At 43.4% G+C, this 21,200-nt stretch overlaps 1 long non-coding RNA gene across 1 annotated transcript; it reads left to right on the top strand.

Moving 5' to 3' along the window:
* Positions 1 to 393: 393 nt before the first annotated feature.
* LOC139048448 (uncharacterized) lies at positions 394 to 19,143 on the top strand. Its single transcript, XR_011507708.1, has 5 exons — positions 394 to 600; positions 1,122 to 1,262; positions 3,185 to 3,314; positions 5,025 to 5,113; positions 19,054 to 19,143. It is a non-coding gene; the product is annotated as an uncharacterized lncRNA (long non-coding RNA).
* Positions 19,144 to 21,200: the final 2,057 nt, after the last annotated feature.

Genomic DNA, 21,200 nt, shown 5'->3' with positions numbered 1-21,200 from the left:
CTGGATTGGCGAGTGGCGGACCCCTCGCTCACCGGGGCTGTTATGTGCTGACCCACTTGCCACCAGCCGATCCCAGTGTGGAACTCCTCAGGAGAAATCTCTTCCCCTTGCACCTCGACGAACATCTGGCTGGGGCTGGGGCTTGATGTCGTCGGAGACGTGGCTGTCATTATCTCGGACGCCATGTCGTATGGTTCCATGCCGGGGTCAGGCCCGATCCCGACGGCCAGTCGTTATTTTTCTGCGCATCAATTTACCTTTTGGCGGACCGTTTCCTTGCTCGCATTTGCTGTGCTAAATAAAGCATACACAGTTTGCTATGAATAATAAAATACCGTGCCGCCATTACCATGAGTTTGCTTTCAAAGTGGCTGACACTTTTGCCACGAGGGAACGAAATAAGGAATGCTATATCTGCACTGCGTGATTTCTTTCTTTTAAGGGCGGACTTCGAGGTGTTGTTTGGACGGACTGTGTGCAGATACTGTTAATCTTTTGCGCACCAGCAGCCATTACTGCTAAGGTGGCGATCGATTTTATGTCACCAGACTCCGCAGTTCTTCCGCTGAAAGGCCTGGACATTAGTAAATATATCGGAAAGTAAGTGCACAAGAAATCTACGCATCCTCTATATCTCATTTAAAAATTGTACATAATTGTAAATCACACCGTCTTTATGTGGTGTTGAAATACCACACTTTGACTTATACTTGATTGCGAATGACGGTTTTGGCACTGCGGGCGGATCTAATTAAACATGTTGCATGAAACAAATTTGCAGTGCTTTCAGGTATCACAGTGTAAAACATGTGTTATCTGAAACTTGTGAAACAAAGTAATTTTATAAGCGCATTCAGTTCCTCTAGAGACAGTTCTCTCGCGGTTGAACACAGTTCTAAATGTAGGCGAAGATGCACTAATAAAACCCGCTATTTGGAAGGTTCGTCGCACAATATAGAAAATGTAGGCTGTGATAGCGCCCTTTTTAGAAAACACTGAAGTTTTATAAGCCATGTAATGTAAGCCATAATGCGTAAGCCATAATAATGTAAGCCATAAGGCGATAAGTTTTGCTGGTATGAAAGAAAATATTTAACTAAAAAATGCGCTTGTCTTTACAGCTACAGCCTGGACTTTACCATCGATGAAAATATATGGAGTTGTTTTTTCGGTGCAGTCGCTCCAGCAATGTGCCGCTTGTGCTTCGACCAAGTGGTGGCACAGAGGTTGCTAGCATCCAGAACACTCAAAGACGCCAAAAGGTAAACTTAGGTGCCCGATGTGTCTGTAATTGAATAAAATAGGCGTTTGTGCAGTATTGATCTTACATTTCAATAGGATACCCCTCTGTACCTCTGAATAACTTTTACGAGCCTTGTAGGCATGTTGCTCGCACTGCTGCTCCCTCGTAGCGAGCTCGGGTTGAACACGCGAATGGTAAGAGCACGCCTGCCTGAAGCTGAACACGCGCATACTAACCCGAAGTGGCTACCGGAAGCTGGCGAAACTGCAACGTCATGTGTGGGCGACTGAAAACGCTAATAACCAATTTGCGCTTGCGTATTGGGCGCGTATCGGGTGCCACAACGCGCCCATAAAGATTGTCTAACCGTTTCCTTATTTATTGCGTCAGTTTATGGGTGTAAATTTTTCAAATAAAACTAAACTATAAAAGCGAAATAGTACACGTGACCTCCTATCACGGATGCCACCATATCAGGGAGGCAAAGCTTGCTGCTTGGCCTCGGGTTGCTTGAAATTGTTAAAGAAGACGCCCACATAGGTCGCTCCAGCGTACATTGTTTTGAGGAAAATGGAAGTCTCATCGTTGCGCAAGACCCAAAGAAGGCGTTTCCGAAAAAGAAAACTACGTCATGTTCTCCGGGAAATGCGGTATTTGCATAGCAAGCTTGAATCATAGTTGTGACACAATAAAATTTATTGGTGCTACTGTCCCTATCAGAACAGCTAAAAAGACCTCTTGGCTATGAATTCTCTACAGCAAAGTAATGCAACATTCAAATAACTCATTGGCAGCGCTGGACAAAATGACACTTTGAACGCGTACCTCTAATACGGATAATGTGCTTCGAAAGTATAATCTTGAACGATTGCACACGAAGAAAAAAAATTTCAGGATGCCCAAACACATTTTAGGAGTTCTTAATGAGGTAGGATAATTGTCCAGTTGAACTTCTCAAATTGGCGCTTGCCCGAGAGCGCGTTTTGATTTGGCCCTACCGAGGCACAGTTAGAACGCACGTGAGAGCTTGCGCGGCCAAGGAATGCGCGGATAGCACATGCTTCCGAGAGCGAAGTTGACGTGGCGTCGTGACAATGCGCTCTTCCTCACGCAAGATGGCGGCAGCAGCTGTTCCCTTCCGCCCGCTCTGCTCCGTCGAGGCCTGAGCCAGCAATACGCGAACCAGCAATACGCCAGCAAGCGCGAGTTAGCGTCGCGAGCTTGCCTCGAGCTCTCGTGAGGCGGCGACGCCCCAAATGGGAAGTTTCGCTGCTCAGACGCTGCTTGCATTTGCACTCAATGGACCATTTGACACTGTCGCATCAAATAATTGACGTGAGCAGAGGGCTCTGAAGGATGGTGCCATTTTGACGAATTGTCATTTTGAAAGTGCATTCAATAAAGTGAACTTCGAAGTGATCATAAATAGGACAACTAAAATTGATATGGGGCATCATTTCAAGATTCAGGAGCAAGCAGTGGTAAGTTTTGTCACAGTATTCCGGGTTGTGCCAAAATATTTTGCCTATTCCCTAGCCGTAAGGAGGTTGTCAATTAAACAAAAATGTAAAAAAAAGTATCAGATTGCTTATGGCCAAAGAGAGTTATCTTGATTATTGGTCAAACAAGAGAAAATATCTTTTAAGTAGGAATTGGTCGTTCTTATTCGCCTAGTAGCAAAGCGAGGAAAGGAAACAGAAGAAAGAACACCATGTCATCAAAAAACTAATATGAAAATTTTTTAACCTTCTTCATTAGAATCGAGCGTAATGCTGATTGTTCAATTATAGTAGCCATAAGAATATCGGAATGGAGTTCTGTTCTCTTGAACAAGAAACCTGTAGCTCCAAGCTGTAAAAAACATCGCATTATACATTCCGTCTTTCAAGTTACTCCAATAGTGTACAAAACTCCAATGCACCTTTTATTCATGCTTTGCAGGACCGCGATTGTCAGTTCTGTGCTTTTCGTTTTCACTTATCTCACAATCTTCTCAATGGGCGTGGCACTGACCCTATGGTTTCGAGGTTGCGATCCATTGTCATCGGGTGCTGTCGATAGTGTTGATCAAGTGAGTATTTTCAGTATCGTCTTTTAAAGCAATTATAATCTAATGCAGGTACACGGCTAGGCTAGTTTGCAATCCCCAGTATGGTCCGTATTAAGCTTCTGTCAATGTTTATGCAAGTCTTGAGGGTGCTAGACGCCTCTAGGTTCGATATGTAAGCACAATTTTTTTTCCTCCTGCGTACACTTATGAAAATGACAGTTATGCTCTTTGTATCCTAAAAACCCTATAAAAATCTTGTGCTTATATTTTGTAAATGTCAGTGAACGTTAACTTTGTCATAGCCAGTTGCCACATGCGAGCGCAGATATCGAAATGATGTCGCTTCGTGAATTAGGTATTCTCCAGATATTCGAAGATAAATCGCGATTTGATCCGCACGTTCGCATTGGTACACGACTGAACTGTAGGAGGACGAACAGTGCACGGTGCTGAAGCGCAAGAACACGCTTTAATGATCGCGGTTGTGTCACAATGCTCCTGAAACACTATTAAGCCCCATGTTCTAGATTTAAGGAAATGCATCGTAGTCTGGTAGTCGCTGCTATAAACGAACAATCTATAAACAATCCATAAGCAAGGCGTCTTGAGATTAGGCTCATTTTTTTCCAAGAAGACAATAAAACGTCCAGACCCTTGGTCATGGCTATAGAAAACCAAATAATCAGTAATAAGACTCGATACCACCACTTTTTACGCCACAGTTGAGATTTCGGTTAGTGTTTAGCAACCAGAAGCGAGGAAGCATCGAAGCGAAGTTCTATTTTGTCACAATTAAGAGGCGCGTCAGTCAATTAGCCGACGCATATTGCTACCTGAAGTATGCCTGGCTTTGTAGAAGAGTTTCAGGATGGGCACGATTAAAAAGTGCTGCCCAGATCATGGCTCACGTTTTGCTACTAAAATAAAGAACAGAGAATCATGGGCAGAGATTTCGATCGAGGGTGAGCGACATCGGGGCAGCTGCTTTTATTATGGGAAACCCTTTTCTCCTACATAAGCCACTTTGATTTCACAACCCATCAAAATGGTCTAAACAAAGATAAAAAACAAAGTGAGGGTGTTTACATGTAGGTCGTCCTGTGATTTTGATGCTTCTTAGATGAAAAGAACAGCTCTAGAGGAGCATAGACAAGACCAACGGTAATACCTGCAGTTGATATGGGATTGAGTTCATAAGGATAGGAGTTGTTATATTTGATATGGGATGAATGTCTGGCTCTCCCAGAGAAGTCCAGGTAAATTTCGGGTGTTATTGATCAGGTAAGTTTAGCGCCCCAAAGCAACACATGGACAGATAGTTCCAGCAGTGGACTCTAGATAAAGTTTTTCAATTTGTGAGTAGAGTACGTGCACCTAAGGGTCAACGCAAGCACGTTCTTTATGTCTGTGCCCGTCCCAATCTGGCCTGTTATAATAGAAATGGGGCCTACGATAGTTGACGCTGAATATTTCGTTTAGATGTGATGGTGAACAGGAAAACTTGTTTGGAATTTAAATGCCCGCTATATGTTTCCAAACATTACTTAATAAAAAATTCTTATTAAACATGTCAGGCTGAGCTGCTGATATTCTTATTCTTCGAAGGAAGCATCTTGATTTTGGTAGCGATCAGCAAAGTCAATATTAAGCTTGCCGAAACATTGACGTTATTTGAAGAACTGGAATAAACACGGTACTCCTTGCGTTTTCGTTCTTGAAACCTGTTTGCAGATTGTGCCGTACTACATCAAAACACGTCTTGTGCAAGTTCCTGGATGCGTAGGTCTTTATCTTGCGGGTGTTGTCTGTGCTGCAACAAGGTATCTACGATCAACTATTCATGTACTCATACTGTATTAATTCATGCGCCCTAGTTATACATGATGCAGTTATATTGCATTTCCACGTTAATATACTTGCTTAGAGGATAATTGGGTAATGAAGATATGATTGCTAGCACTTCTTTTTGATTAATAATGATATTATCTCCCGTAACACAACACGTGGTATGCTGTTCACAAAACTAACATTTTTGTCACATCCAAACTCGTAAAAGGTCCCTTGAGACATAGTGTTTAGACGCATTAAGTTCAATGGCAACTAAATTGGTTGTCCTAAAAGATGTCGCTTTGAGGCTTGTTAGAGCAATCCCGTGAATTACACAGTGGGAAATGCGTGTCATATAACAGGTACATTTACGGAAATTTTCTGTTCTGATACAGAAAATATCTGTTTTACGTCCTTAACAGAAATGGGTTCACGAAAAAACCGGCAAAAATTTCTGTTTTGGGAGCCGCTACTCCGCAAACCACAGAATGGTTGATCACGTGGGCATCTCTGTTACAAAAGAAAAGTGATTTGAAAAACATTTGCCGCTGTTTATCAGCCTGTTCACACACTTTAATCGAGAGAAAAGGTTATTGCGCAGCAGGAGAAACAGTATACATTCCGGAATCCCTACTTTTTCTGCGGTCCTGCATTCATGCATTGGTGGGATGAACGGAACCAGCGGCAATACCGACGTGGTGCGAGTTTCATTTTCATCAGTCACGCTATTCCCACAGAAGGTGAGTGCTGTACATTCTTACCGGCATAGAATAATACACATTATGCTGCTTTTTCCAATTCTTGTTGCCCGCTTCTACGGCTATCGAAAGCGCCACGAATATGAATCGCTGAAGGACCTTGCAAAACCTTGAATGGACGGATTGCCTTCCGCTAGAGACCTTAAGACAAGGAGTCTTCCCAACTATTTTGGAGCATCGTAATGCGCTTGCAAACAGCCAAAGGCACGCCTGGGTTTGCGTAAGGAGCGAATGCCATTCTTTCGAACTAGCGTGCGCAGGAAAGCCGCTTCACCACCGATTCGTCACTTCTCCTTCACTGTGTCTGATAAAAAATACACATCGCGCAGAGGGGAGAGAATGCAAGTGAGAAACGCAGAAGAGCACGATAGTTTACGGAAAAATGGAAGGTGCAGAAAGTTTGCTTTGTTAGCAGGCATCCGCACCACAAAATCCGTGTTAATAAGCGCGGGAAGTTTTTTAGGCCTGGGGATTACGCGATTGGTTGGCTGCTGATCACGTCAAAAAGCGTGGGTTTTTCAAATTCAGTTCTCGTCAAGTAGAGCTCACAAGGGTATGTTATTTTTGTTATTGATCCTTTTATTCATGCACACAGGAGTAAAATTGTACATTATGGGGATTTCACACTGCGAGTTCTAGTTTTCGGTCGGGAAAGAATGCAGTAATTCCACTGAAGGGGTATAAGTATGCGTAAGTAAAGCTCCAAATTTAGTTGGCCCACCCACAAATTTACCTTGGCCCAACCCCTAATTTCAATTCGACCCTCACCCACCAAATTTCAGTTGGCCCACCCCGAAATTTCAGTTGGCCCGCCCCCAAATTTCAAGTCGGCCCACCCGCAAATTTCATGTTGGCCCTCTCTTACATTTAGGTTGGCTCACTCCTAAATTGAAGTTGGTCCACACCACATTTTAGGTTGGCCCGCCCGAAAATTTCAAGTCGGCCCACTCCCAGATTTAATTGGCCCACCCCGAAATCTAAGATGGCCCGCCTACAAATTTTTAGCTCACTCAACCCCACATTTCAGTTTGCCCACCCCTACTACAATTTTCCCCATGTGTCTTCTAGGAGCCTTTTTTATCTCTAGTCTAGTTTCTTCATACTTCTTTTGTTAAAATTGTTCCTAAGTGCTCATGCAATTACGAATCATCTACATTTACGCTATAATAACGATTACATGTCTTCACAAATTCCTCATTTTCCTGCTGATGCAAGGTATTAGCCTTTTCGCGTGACGGGATTGGGGTACTGGCCAACCAATGCTTATGCCCTAATAGCGTTGCACGAGTCACCGCGTTCTGAGGAGTTGAAGGCATCGCCTTTTTATTGCGTTCGCTTGATAAAACGAACTAATTATACCCTTGCTACGCGATAGTTTCATCTGCGGACGAACCGAATGCCATTTAACTCTACTGCCGAAGTTGCGCTCTCACCATCCATTTTTAAATGACATTCAGTCTGCATTTTAGTTTGAAGCTGCTTTGAAATGCTAGCGCAGTCCCCACCGACCAAAGCGATCGCTTCGGCCCGCCCCACTCAGCCGTGCCGCGTGTCTGCTTCGGCTCTGTGGCCGCTGACTTCGATATCCACTGCTTGGGTTCTTCTGCTATTTCTTTTGCAAACAGCTCACGTAGTTCGCTAAATGGTTCGATATAAGCGTAAACTGCTCTCCATTTACTGCCTGAGCGCAGACTTTCCTCAGAAATGCGCCGATGACGACGGCACTCTAGTGCAATGTTCTTTACACAGCTATGCACAGACCGTTACTGCTCATTTGCATGACATAAAGCGCAAGCTGCGCTCTATTTACATTAAATGATAGGTTATGTTTTGCACTGCTTGCACCTTTCTTTGTTTATGCAGCGCAATAACTCTGTAGGATGCGCCGGTGCATTCGGCCACCTGAGAAGCACTTAATAGCCTAGTTGTTGACATTGCTTTGCAGTCACGCTGGCAGACACTGCGGACTCACAGCTCACGGAAGGGGGCCGTCTTCGATTAAAATGAAATATTTTGGCAAGCCTTTATCACTGGTGACTTTTGAAGTGTGCACGTATAAAACGTACCCGCTCGTTTCGCTAGTTTCTAATGCGGATAAGGTGTCAGACAAGCACAGCTGTTCGAGGCATTGCCTCATTGCCGTGGGTTTCGCTGTGCCGCCCATCTGCTGAGGATAGGTCAGGCTTCGTTGGCCTGACAAACCTGGGACACTACGATGACATGCACATTTGGTGGTGGTAGTGTCGTTGTCGGTCTAGGTAGTACTGATGGGTGTGTTAGTGACGGCTGCCGACAGCGCACTGACCGCCAACGTGCGCGTTCGTGGACGCTGAAAACGAGCAAACAAACAAACGTTAAATTTGATGGCAGAAGCAGCACCTTTGTCATACAGCAAGTGAATGCTGAAGCTTCTGAATGTGTTTTGAAGTTCTCGTGAAGCATCGCGGGAGTCTTGCAGAGACTGACTGCCGTTCTAGTCGTATGCCGTTCGAACATATCCCTGTAGCATGGGTTTAAAACCGTCATATTGGCATTTACTGCGAATATACATAGAGTTGGGTAAGGCACATGCAAATGAAATTTTGGCAAGTACCAGAAGCCGATATATCTCTTCCAAAATTTGTCTCGGTCCATTCAGCATCACTATAGGTGATGTGAACTTCCCAACTAGTTCTTAGTAAATCAGTCTAGAGCGTTACTAAGGCATCAAAAAATCTTCCCTCCAAATACATCAGTGCAAAATTATTTTCAACTTGAACGTACAATACAGCAACTACGCTTGGAAAAGCATTCTTGGGCACCGTTTGAACAAAGCAGCCAGTGGGATACGGCGTAGCCTGTGTGCGCTGAGAAATACGCCGTGGCCGTACTGAGGAATTTGGGCCACACATGCTTTGAATCCAGTGCTTAGTGTTCGTGAGGAACGTTTTCCGCATATATAAAAAGGTGGTATTTCATAATATGTCCTTTGGGAGCCACATCTATATAAATGAAAAGTAAATCTAAAAAGATTGATCAGAGCTTCTAAAGATACAATTACTATCAACTACCTGCTTCACTTATGTCTCGAAAATTCCAGTTGATTATTATTCTTTGGAAATGTATTTGAAATGGTTTTATCAATAGAATGCTGGATTTTAAGAGGTACATGTATTAAACGCACTTGTATGACATTGCTGTAGCATTTTTGCTGCCCAGTGTTTACAAACTTGTGCGAAAATGTGAGAGGAACGTCAAATCGATGCAATTTGTACCGTAAGGACGATTACTCTAAAATACACATCGTACAGTGTGTTCTTTCCCCAATAATGTATCGTTTGAGTAACGTTGTTCATTGCTGTTTTGGTCTTTTCAGATGTGCCATTGCAGTACATGTGGCTGTGTCAGGTGAACACTTTCCGCATTTCTCAGGCATGTGGCTATGCACAAATATGTGAAGAATTTTTATGCCAAATGCCGCTTTCAAGAATTCCACGAGAAATTTGGAAAGCTGGCTCAGTCTACAGTCACTTCTCTCATGAACACAGACGGGTTAGAGGTGCTGAACAAGAAAGATGCACTTACATCAGTGTGCAGGTTTGTCTGCACTGTGGACAGCTGCATACAAGCTTGTAACTATTAAAAAGCTCTAATTGTTCACCCGAAACCTCACATTGTTCAAGGTACGTAAGTGACGTGCCCATTAATTAAGAAAGCATACGATAAGAACGCATGTCTTTCTTCCCATCATCCACGTTAACACGGGAGGCACCATTGCACAGCGCCAGATGTGGAACTTCAACAAGCCTAGCATGTTGAACTTCCACAGCTAGGCCAGGCCGACAGCTCTCATGTGAGGGTCATGCGCTGTCATCTTCAGGTATAGTTATTTCTGAGGCTGTATGTGACACACAGAGTGCAAATCTTTCAGCAATGACGTATAAACTCAAAGAAGAACTCATGGAAAAGGCATTGATAGTGATGACGTAGATAAACTAATAGAAGGAACATGTTAAAGTGATTATATTATGGCACTGCATCGAGCATCAGATGGCGTGTTCAGGACAGAACACAACCGTTCCTATTCAAGAAAGAGTTTCTTTATGTGTAACGTGTCCAGATATTCTTGGCGAGAAACAATAAGAACATGAACACTAACTTTCATTACATACCAATTCTATGTTCAATCGAACGTATGCTGGAGAATGAAGATGTGATATTACAGCGCGATAAGATGTTGCCTGAGACCCATGGTGTCTTGAAAGATTTTACTGATGAAAACATGTTCGTCTATTCCGCTTTACAAGGAGCATCCTGGAACACTTATACTCTTTCTAGATGCATTTGAGGTCATGAATCCAATTGGTTCTGCATAAAAGAAACCCAAACTTCATGCTGTTTATATAATCCTGGGTATTCTGTACTCATGGAAGACACATGCAGCTCATTCTCTCAAGCTGTGATTGCTCTTGAATGAAACGGATTTTGCATAATTTGGGCAAGCCGACGTGCCTATGCCTTTGCTCAATGATTCAAAGTTGGCTAATTTGTAACTTCAAGAGGAATACCTTTGTTTGGCTCTGTGACTGCAATCCTTTGAGGCAATCTTGGAAGCCACGGAATTGGAGGCAATGTAGAAAATATTAGCTCTGAAAGTCGCATCTGTAGGGTTTGCATGAACGAAATAGCTTTCCTTTTTTTGTCCAAATGCACGGTCAGGTGTTTCAGAAATATTAGCACTGGTCAATTACAGTAGTGATTTGTTAGTCTTGCAAGCCAATGGTTCAAGTACAGAAACAAGGAGTGAAGTTCCGTTCCTTATTGAGTCAACCGAAGTACTTCCGTGTGTGTGCTGTAGGTCTCCCTTATTGTTTGGCACACGATTTATTTCAGGGATTAGTTTTATTTGACCTTTCTTCGTAATTTAAACATTTTGTAGCGGTTCTCAAGTGAATCTCTTCACAAGACCAAAATCAGCACATAACTTGTTTTCATGTTAAATATCGCGATTTGGCGGACGGACCATATGAAGTTCATTTCAAGAAAATACTAGGAGGCCATGTGGTTCAAAACTGGCACATGTTGAGCTTTCTTCCATTGTTGCTACTTGGTTCCACTCGGTGCACTGAAAATGAACTCTCGCAACAAGTTATTTTGGTTTCTAAAATTGTCCAGCTTGTTATTGCACATACCATGACATTTCTCAATGTTATGAGGCTGCAAGGCATTATAGATGACTGCATGACAGGCAAAGCAAATCTCTTCCGCGATGTTGTCGTGAAGCCTAAGCATCACTAGCTGCTTTATTATACTTTTCTGATTACGTAGCTTGGCCCAGTGATAAAAATGTGGACAATGAGGTTTGGAAGCAAGCACAGCTATAGCACTGCGCAAAAAATTGCCAGAATTTCGGGACCTTGACGCGCACACGTTCTGTGTGCGGCTAGCTTTATCAGGCATATAAGAACACAGGAGGAGGTATTCATTGCATAGTCAATGGTCCTTCGTTCTCAAGTGAGCTTTGCACACCATTAATACAAAAGAATGTGGGCGATGTGACCATTGAAAAAGACATATTCTCGGCCAGTCAAGCTAGTATACGTGGCCTGTTTTACAAAAAAGACATGCTTGTCGTTGTGAGGCGGACGGACGGTGCTCCTGTTTTTGGTGTGATTAAGCTAATTCTTGCCACTAATGACCACCACTTTTTTCCTATTAAGAACTGTCCACACAACATGTGAGCCCGCTATGCACTTCTACAACATTATCAATAGTGATGGTTCTTTCAAATGCATGAAGCTTGAAAGCCCCCTTGAAGTAGCTGGCTTTCTATTGAATACTAAATATTAATGACATTCGGCCTTTAAAGGAGTCAAATTTTGGAGTCGTTAAGGGGTTGCAATATTGTAATTTTTTTGAAGACAATACAGATATTTTCACTCTGCCATGTGTAACGACATTCTATCCTTGCTTCAGAACCATTGCAGGTGTGAATTCTGGCCGGGTAACAAAAGTAGAACGCAGAAAGAAAAACCAGCATTGCCTCTCTGCAAAGGAGCTTCCCTCATCGCAACGTTGCAAGACTTCGAATTCTATGTGTTCTAAAACTTCAAAACTTTCTAAATCAATGTTTTATGGTTACACTGTGGTAATGCAAATAGCCTGTTTCATGCCTTATCTCTTGTTGCTTGTATCTTACTGCTTTGTGCAGTACTAGTGTTAGGCAGAGTTGATGTTGTTGGGGGAGTTGGTGGTTCGTAAGTGCTAAAACAGGTAAACAAGACTGGAGAACAAAGAGCACAAGACACGAGCACTCACTTTCACCTGTTTGTTTCTTGCTGTTGTCATTTATAAATACACGCATGAACCAAAGGCATGAAACTGAAAAGCACAATCGATCTGACTCAGCATTTTCCTCATTGCCAACGATCCAAAAAACATGGCCGCTTTGATGGTAGTTCGTGTGATGCTACGTTCTCGCACATGTTACTTGCACATGCAATATCTGTTGCCTCGATAAGCTCACTAACTCGCTTGTTTGACGGCTGGTAATCCGAGTGTTCAAACAAAGGCACGTATGGCATAGAATGATCCTATCGCCTAGATTGAGTCCTGCATTGACGGTAGTGCAGGCCGCAGTGACTACAATGGTAATGAGAGCAACCAGGGCCACTTCAATCTGCACTGGTGTGAAGGCGGGACGCAGTCGAGGATCGGAGTTATTCTAACACACGTTTGCCTGGGAACAGTAATATTATCAACTGTCTGTTAGGCAGACTATCGAGGCGATGAATATAGCATGTGGGATCGTGTAATCGCGCTCACTATCAAGAGCTGAGTTGTACCGGTGTGTCAGTCACCTTGAAGCTTTTTTTGAGTTTCATGCTGGCCGTACAAGTGTGTGTTTACATGTGGCAACAGCAAGAAATAAACAGTTGAAAGTAGGCACTAATATCATTGTGTGTTCTTTCTTGCGCCGTCTTGTTTCACGCGGTTTTAGCGATTAGTGGGAAGCAAGGCACATATTGAAAACATACACAATTTTCTTTATGCATATACTTGCCATTACAGTTTCGTGATTGGTATTCGTTGTATTACTACTGTGATTTTTAAATTGATTGTAATCGCAAGATTGCACATACTAATCAGAATGACACAATTGCTTGCTCTATGGTTACACTGTGATAATGCAAACAGCCTGTTTCATGCCCTATGACTTGTTGCTCGTATCTCAATGCTTCATGGACTACTAGTGTGAAGCAAGGAAGAATTTGTTGATTAGCACAATTATTCTAATGCATATACTTGTCATTACAGTTTGGTGACCAGTTGTATATTTACTTTATAGTACTGCAATTTTCATTTTATAGTCATTCTATTTCGTAAGGTTGATTCGCCCTATCAGTACGTCCGATGTTTTGGTTGTACTGTAATAATGCTAAAAGCCTGTGACGTTCCTTGTGTTCTGTATCTTGTAACTCACTAGCTGTTTCATTGTGTACTAGTCGCCGGCAAGCACAATTTGCACCAGACATTCTCCTTTTGTGTATACTTGGCATCACACTCTAGTGAATGGTTGTCTTCATTGCATACATTGCATTGTATTCCTGTTTTCAACTGAATCATATGTGCAGCTGTATACATGCCATTACTGCATATTGTGCGTGTTTTTGCTGTATACCGTATTTTCCAACTGTCCCATATAGGCCATGCAGGGTGGGCAATTTTATTCTCTTTCTTTTGTTCTCCATTCTACCATTTACTTTAATTACATGATGCTGACAGAAAGTAATATGCTATTCCTGATGACATTGTTTAGTATTGCAAAGGCTTTTACCACTATTTTATAATGCTAACTTGCTAACTTCTAGTACTTGCGTAAAAGCAATAAAATATTTCACTGCGTTGAAGCATGGCAGCAGTTGTAATCTTCTGTATATTATGTTAGTCATTAAAAGGAGGTGTGGAGGAAATAAAGTACATGAGATGAAAGAAAATCTACTTCGCTGGAAATGTCTGTGATTCATGAAAAGGAAAAAACAAAAGCTGTGAAATGACAGAAAATATGGTGACAGAAAATGGAGCCTTACACAATATTTCTATTAGTTGCCGACAAAAAAAAAGCCTGCGAAATAACAGAAAACCAAACACAGTAAACTGAACTTCACGCACATTTTCTATTCGTTGCAAACAGAAAAACCTGGGAATTGACCGAAAAATGTGAAAACAGTAGACATAGCGTAAGCGAAACTTTCTGTCAATTTCGCGAATATTCTGTGCTTCAAAGAGAAGAAAGCCTGTGACTTGACAGAAAGAAAAGGCAACAGAAAACATATAGTATAACATACATTTTCTGGCTGGGCAGCCGCCTGAAAACTTTTCTTTTTCAGTAAAAATTTCGCACAGCGAAGCCTAAGTGTGCTCGCATGGCTCATATAATATCCCGAAATGTTTCACTGTGCGTAACCGATTGTCCGCAATGATATACATATATATATATATATATATATATATATATATATATATATATATATATATATATATATATATATATATATATATATATATATGTATATATATTGTAACAATGTTAGTAAAACAAGGATATTTATTAAAGGCGAACTTGTGCCCACAAGTAAAAGTCACTGAAGTCGTGCAGAAAACCGCGGCAGTCGCGTTCTCAAGCTGGGCTTGAACCGGGTCCAACTGGCTGCCCGTGCCACGAAGATCGCTGCCTGTTGTTGCCGAACAGCGCCATTGTAAGCCGTGCACAGTGCCCAATGCAAAGGGCGCGCAACTTGAGTGTCACCGAGTTTGTCGTGGCATTATCCCCCTCCTTACCCCATCGGCCCGATGCGTGAGAGGAAGTAGGGGTTCCTGTGGGCGCTCACTTTTTTTGTTGTTGTTGCTGTTGTTCATGACCTCTCCTGGTAGGGTTTCATGCGGACAACATGCACAACTTCCGTCGAGTTGCGTCGTCTTGGGCTCTCGTGTCCAGCGGATTTCACTTCGTAAGTGACGTCGCTTATACGACGAAGTATTTCGTAAGGGCCGAAGTATCTGCACAGAAGCTTTTCAGACAGTCCACGGTGTCGCACTGGGGTCCATACCCACACCTTGTCACCGGGCTGGTAATGAGCTTCACGACGGCGCTGGTTGTACCGGCTGGAGTCGATGCGTTGTTGGCGGCGTATTCGGTACCTTGCTAGCTGTCGTGCCTCCTCGGCTCGTTGCAAGAAATCATCCAGGTCAGATGACTTATGGGTTTCTTCATCTAACGGCAACATAGCATCCAAAGTTGTGGATACTGCTCGGCCGAATACAAGTTCAAACGGGGTGACTCGTGTTGTTTCCTGAACGGCCGTATTATATGCGAAGGTGATGTATGGCAAAATTTCGTCCCACAGCCTATGTTAAACGTCGACGTACATCGAAAGCATGTCGGTCAGTGTTCTTTAAGGCGTTCAGTTAAACCGTTTGTCTGAGGGTGGTACGCCGTAGTTTTACTATGATCAGTATGTGTCATTCGCAACAAGCATTTCATTAGGTCCGCAGTAAAGGCCGTTCCACGATCGGTAATAACAACTGTAGGAGCGCCATGCCTGAGCACGATATTGTGGACAAAGAATTTTGCAACTTCGACAGCCGTTGCATTGTACAGGGAATCAGTTTCTGAGTAACGGGTCAGATAGTCCGTGGCCACAACTATCCACTTTTTGCCGAAAGATGATGTTGGGAAGGGTCCAAGGAGGTCCATACCGACTTGTTGGAATGGGGCTTTTGGTGGCTCTATTGGCTGGATGAGGCCGGCCGGCTTTACGGATGGAGTCTTGCGCCTTTGACACTCGCGACAAGTCTTGACGTAGTGCTGCACTGATGCTAATAATTTGGGTCAGTAGTATTTCAGACGAATCCTGGCGACTGTACGGCTCACGCCCATGTGTCCAGACTTCGGCTCATTGTGACAGGCATGCAAAATTTCTTCTCGAATAGAAGTGGGTACGACAAGTAAAAACTTTGTCTCGCTGTTCTCGAAGTTTCTCTTGTAGAGGACACTTCCTCGCAGACAGAAAGAGGATAGCCCCCTAGAGAAAATACGCGGCAGTTGAACGTCGAGTCCCTCCAGGCGCTGTAAAGTGGAAGCAATTCCGGGTCATCTCGTTGTTGTTGAGCAATTTGTGACGCGTCAACAATGCCAAGGAACGGGAAATCCTCTTCTTCTGACACAGTTGTCTCGACGGGTGCGCGTGACAAGCAGTCGGCATCGCTGTGTTTCCTCCCGGATCGGTATACGACAGTAATGTCATACTCTTGAAGCCTAAGGCTCCATCTTGCTAGTCCTCCGGATGGATCCTTGAGATTCGCCAACCAGCAAAGCGAATGGTGATCGCTGACTGCTCGGAATGGTCTACCATAGAGGTAGGGCCGAAATTCACAAATTGCCCAAATGACTGCAAGGCACTCTTTCTCGGTTGCGGAGTAGTTGGCCTCTGCTTTCGAGAGCTTACGGCTGGCATAAGCAATTACTTTCTCCTGGCCGTTGTTCCACTGCACTAGTATGGCACCGAGGCCGACGTTGCTCGCATCGGTATGAACTTCAGTGTCGGCTGTCTCATCAATATGGGCAAGGATTGGAGAAGCTTGCAGGCGTTTCCTTAACTCGTCAAAGGCGTCCTGTTGCTCGCTTTCCCACATGAAAGGTTGATCTTCTCTTGTCATTATTGTAAGGGGCTCAGCAATGTGTGAAAAGTTTTCCACAAATCTTCTGTAGTATGCGCATAAACCCAAGAAACGTCGCACTGACTTTTTGTCTGTGGCTGTCGGGAACCTCGCAACAGCTGCTGTCTTTTCGGGATCTGGCCGAACGCCTTCAGCACTGATGACGTGTCCGAGAAACCGAAGTTCATCGAAGCCGAATTGACATTTTTCCGGCTTAATTGTCAACTCTGCTGCGCGAATAGCTTCTAACACTAGTCGCAGGCGCTCGAGATGTTGGTCAAATGTGGTCAAAAGCGTGACGTCAGAGATTCCAAAGTATGTTTTCGCATTTAGGCCGCGTTGGCTTAATAAAGGCTCCCGAAACTTGCTATGTTTAATATTTCGTTCCTTTAGCACACAATGTAGTCAATCTGTACCGCTATATATAATCAGTAGGCCCTAGAAGATGCCATCAACATCCAAGACGTCACAATCCCCAGGTGCGCGAACTTAAGTAGGCGTCGCCACCCGTATTTCTTTCTCGCGCTTTTTCTGGTTTATCAAACGAAACGTATTATCGTCGTAAGAGTGGTGTTTTTGGTGCTGTAGAACGGTAATTTACCGATGCAGAAGAAATCATTTTTCACTTTAGTGCCCCTTTGAGCAAGGGCCTAGAAGATAGCAGAGCGAGGTCGTATTATTCGACCACTCGAGGCAGAGAGACAGTGAATACGACAGATCTGTTCTGCGGAAGCCCGTAAGGTGTAAGAAGGCCGACGACAGAAAAAACAATGTCATTCAATTGACTGAAGCACGCCGCTACAAATACGGTTTTTTCAGGAACATGAACAAATGTTTTTTGAGCTGTAAAGGTTTTTTCTGATAAACTCATAAAGGGATTCCTTTGTAGCTTCGTGCTACCATAAAGAAAATGTCATTTTTTTTTCATGAAACTTCGTCAACCTTGCGGGCTTTGGGAGAACTTATTTACGAACTTCTTAAAATGCATGACAAGTGCTGTGGGCACATGGCCGCGCATTTGCATAAGTGTATCCCTTCCGTCATACGCCTTTGTTAATTCCTGTTTTCCATGTAGTCATAGGTGAGGCTATCTTACTGTAACAATCAGCCCCCTATTATCGCCATTTATTGTAGTCCGAGCTTCGCTCTTTCTTTCTGGTAGTCGAGCGGCAGCTTGCGGTTCTAAAGCCCGGAAAGGCTGGAGCGTTGCCATGCTGTTTCATACTAATACAAAATTGTTGTCCCTGCTTTTTTTTTCTTTTTGTGGCATCTCACAATTTCATAGGACGATTAAACGTCGCCTAGCAGAGCGATTAGTAATGCAGGCGTTTGATCGAATACTATTGCCGATACATTAACTTAACTTATCGCCCTGCTACGATGTTAAAGACATGGTTGTGCTCTCGACTAAAATAAGTCGGGACCGTTAATTTAGCATTGCCTGCCTGGCATCAACCAGTTCACCATATGCGGTTTTCGTGGTGTATTTTTCAGCTTGAAGGTCACCCGTATCATAACGTACACGCATGGCGTATTTCTGCATATGTAGATAAAAATGCATACTTGTAACGAAAACTCGCGCGAATAAACAGCCACATATATGAAAAAAAACAAGGGCTATTTAATCAATTCATTAGAGTTTTATACCTGAAAAATAGTCGCATCAGCACAGTCTATTTAGGTGCCAAAAAAAGCAGCTTGCTAACGTGGAACTACAGCCTGTCATCTAACAAGTATATTGCAATCCCTGCAGGCCACGTATGGCGTTTTACATATTTATAAAGAGCTGTTAGGATATTACATTATGTTCTACATTAGATTCCCAATTATATGCTATGTTACTCAGTTTGACTTTGAACTTGAGCACACTTCTTAATTGATCCCGCTTTAGCAAGTTACGAATCATTATCTTCGATGCTGAAGGGACAGGTCAGGTAACTACAGGGCATTTGCTCTAGCTAAAGGTTCTTATTTGTGCCTCCTCTTCATGAAACGATTAAGGGCCTCGATGGTACTAACGGACTAAACGATTGTAGAAAGTCATTCCTACTATTCGCGTAGGGGTGCAACTAGAGTAGAGGAACTCAGCTAACCTGTGAACATTTCGATGAGGGATTTGGGGCACTCCACATAAACAGAAACTTGAAAGTCACGCCTCGAGTTATATTTGCAGCGGTATGAACCACCTGATTCTAAATTCTGCGGCTTATTGACGTTGAAGATACAGGGGTACGACACAAACAGACAGCCGTAACGCGCTACGTCTCTAGAGCAAACCGCACTTTGTATGAAAAGAAGTTCTCCCGGTGTCTTACTTTTTTGCACCTCGTTCTCTTCGTTTTTATGAAATTGCAAGATATGTGCAGTTGCGCGTATTCGCTCATTAAAATTGTTCCGTGCTCGCCACTAAATTTACGACTGTCTAGGCCTTGACTACTTCGCGCAAAGAGTGCTAAAGTTTCCTTCTTGTTTTTCAGTACGACATCGTCCACAATTAATTCGCAAGCAGCTATTCTATACGTTGATATCATTTCCCCACGGTGGAAATATGCCACGCGTCACGTTCTGTGGATCACACGTTGCACAGGTGAGATGAAACGCAGGAGCCTGGATTGAACTGATAATTACCTGGGCTTTATGCTTGCTTAAGTGACTCATGTACGTGAATTGCAAATCTGCTTGATTGCACCATCGGCTGAGCACTGTTGCTGAGAGACTGCCGTCCGAGTAGTTCCCTCCAATTTCGCCCTCCTTCTCGTCGGCGCATAATGGGCGTGTCCGGCGAAAGTGCGTGACGGCACAAAGTGCATGAGCGGTGTTCTCGCATGGTGGTTTGTCTTTTCTTTCCTTTACTCTACTGCAACAGGCAGCGATGTTTTGCCCACAAGCCACCGGGAACTTTTGCCACGGTAACATACATCGGTTGCAGAGATTTTTTTTACCCTACAGGAGGTAAATCCACGCGAGAGCACGATTCAATCTTTACTGCGATGAAAGTAGCTAAGCAAGAAACTACACAACGTTTCAGCCAGTGTGCGGGTTAGTCATGTGATAGTTGTGCTTAATAATGAATGACATCGACATTACGTTAAAATCAGACTTTATGGGGACCCCTGTGGATTATATTTTGTTGTTAGCTCAACTGAGGATGAGCTTAACTACCCAAAGAACTTCGTCAAGTGTTTCAGTGGCGCCACACATGGCAAATCTCAGTAAACTGTAAGAGAAGTGTTATCATGTCTGTTACAAATAAGACGCATATCCGTTTATTTGTCTACATACTTTATTAAAACCTACTTTCACGAGTAGCGCTTTACAAATATCTAGATGTTCATATTTGCAGTAATCTGCGTTGGAATAATCACATAACCCAAATTAATAACCAGGCAATGTGGAAGCTACATTACATGAAACGTTCCCTTCGCAATTCTTCATGTAAACCAAAGTTTACTGCATACGACACTCTTATTTTACCCGTTCTTGAGTATGGTAATATTATTTCGGACCCTTTTACTTAAGTTAATATCAACGGATTAGAAAGAATTCAAAATAAATGGGCCAGATTAATTTTTAATTGCTATGGCAGAATATCGGTTTGGGTATTGGTGGCAAAAGCTGGTCTGAAACGCTCCTCGGTGGGGATTAAATTGCATTATTAGGCCTTATGTTAAAAATCTTGAAATGGCACTTAAAAAGTAACACAACTGTGTGCATTTTTCTACTTCGGCTTGTCAGAAAAACTACTTTCCCGTTATTCTGGTCCGTACCAGATCTTACGCCAACTGTCCGACGTGACATATGAGATCGCCCCAGTCGGTCAGCCTTCAGTGCCTCCCAACGTCACAAGCGATGTTGTTCACGTCGTCAGGCTCAAGCCCTATGTCCCCCTTTTAAGGGAGGCTCTATAACTTGCACCGGGACGGCGCTACTCCGCCGGGAGGGTGATGTTACGGTGAAGGGAAGGAAGAAATTGGATTGGTCTAGAGACAGACGAAGTCTGGCAGTTGCCTGAACGCCATTAACCTCAGTTGTAAATATACATTATTTTACACTCGTGGGCCTGCCTTCTTCCTGCAAGAATATTATGGTACAAAAAGGTGCCATGGTCTTTCAGTAGTTACATTTCAGCGGAAAAATGATGTGTCTAAGCATTTTTTCTTCTCGCGAGCGATATTAGAGTGGAATGACTTAATTTTGCGCGTAGTTGAAACGGAAGACATTGACAACAGAGACTTTTAGCGTGTCCGCTATTCCGGCAAACCTGGGCGGTTTAGGCAGATTACCGGACAGTCGGAGGCGTAAATGTGAGTGGCCAGATAGGTGGCGCCAGCTGGTGGTGCAAATATCAACCACCTAAACACAGAGCCAATTACTATATTCTTCTTAGCTGGAGTGTATGTTTTCGACGGCGGCGTAATTGTGAACACAATTGCGCCGCTGCCGCAAATTTGCACCAGCAGCGAAGCAGAATAAAGTAGGTTGCTGCAATTTTATCTCTGTCTTTGTCTCATTTAACCCTACAACACGAGGCGGCTGCACCGCTCCGGCCGCTTACGTTTACGCTCCCGACCATCCGGTAATCCACCCGAACCGCCCCGGTTTGCAGGAATAGCAGACACGCTAA

This window comes from Dermacentor albipictus, chromosome 8 (assembly GCF_038994185.2).
Source record: "Dermacentor albipictus isolate Rhodes 1998 colony chromosome 8, USDA_Dalb.pri_finalv2, whole genome shotgun sequence".
NCBI lineage: Eukaryota > Metazoa > Arthropoda > Arachnida > Ixodida > Ixodidae > Dermacentor > Dermacentor albipictus.
This window is presented reverse-complemented; position numbering and strand designations above follow the sequence as displayed.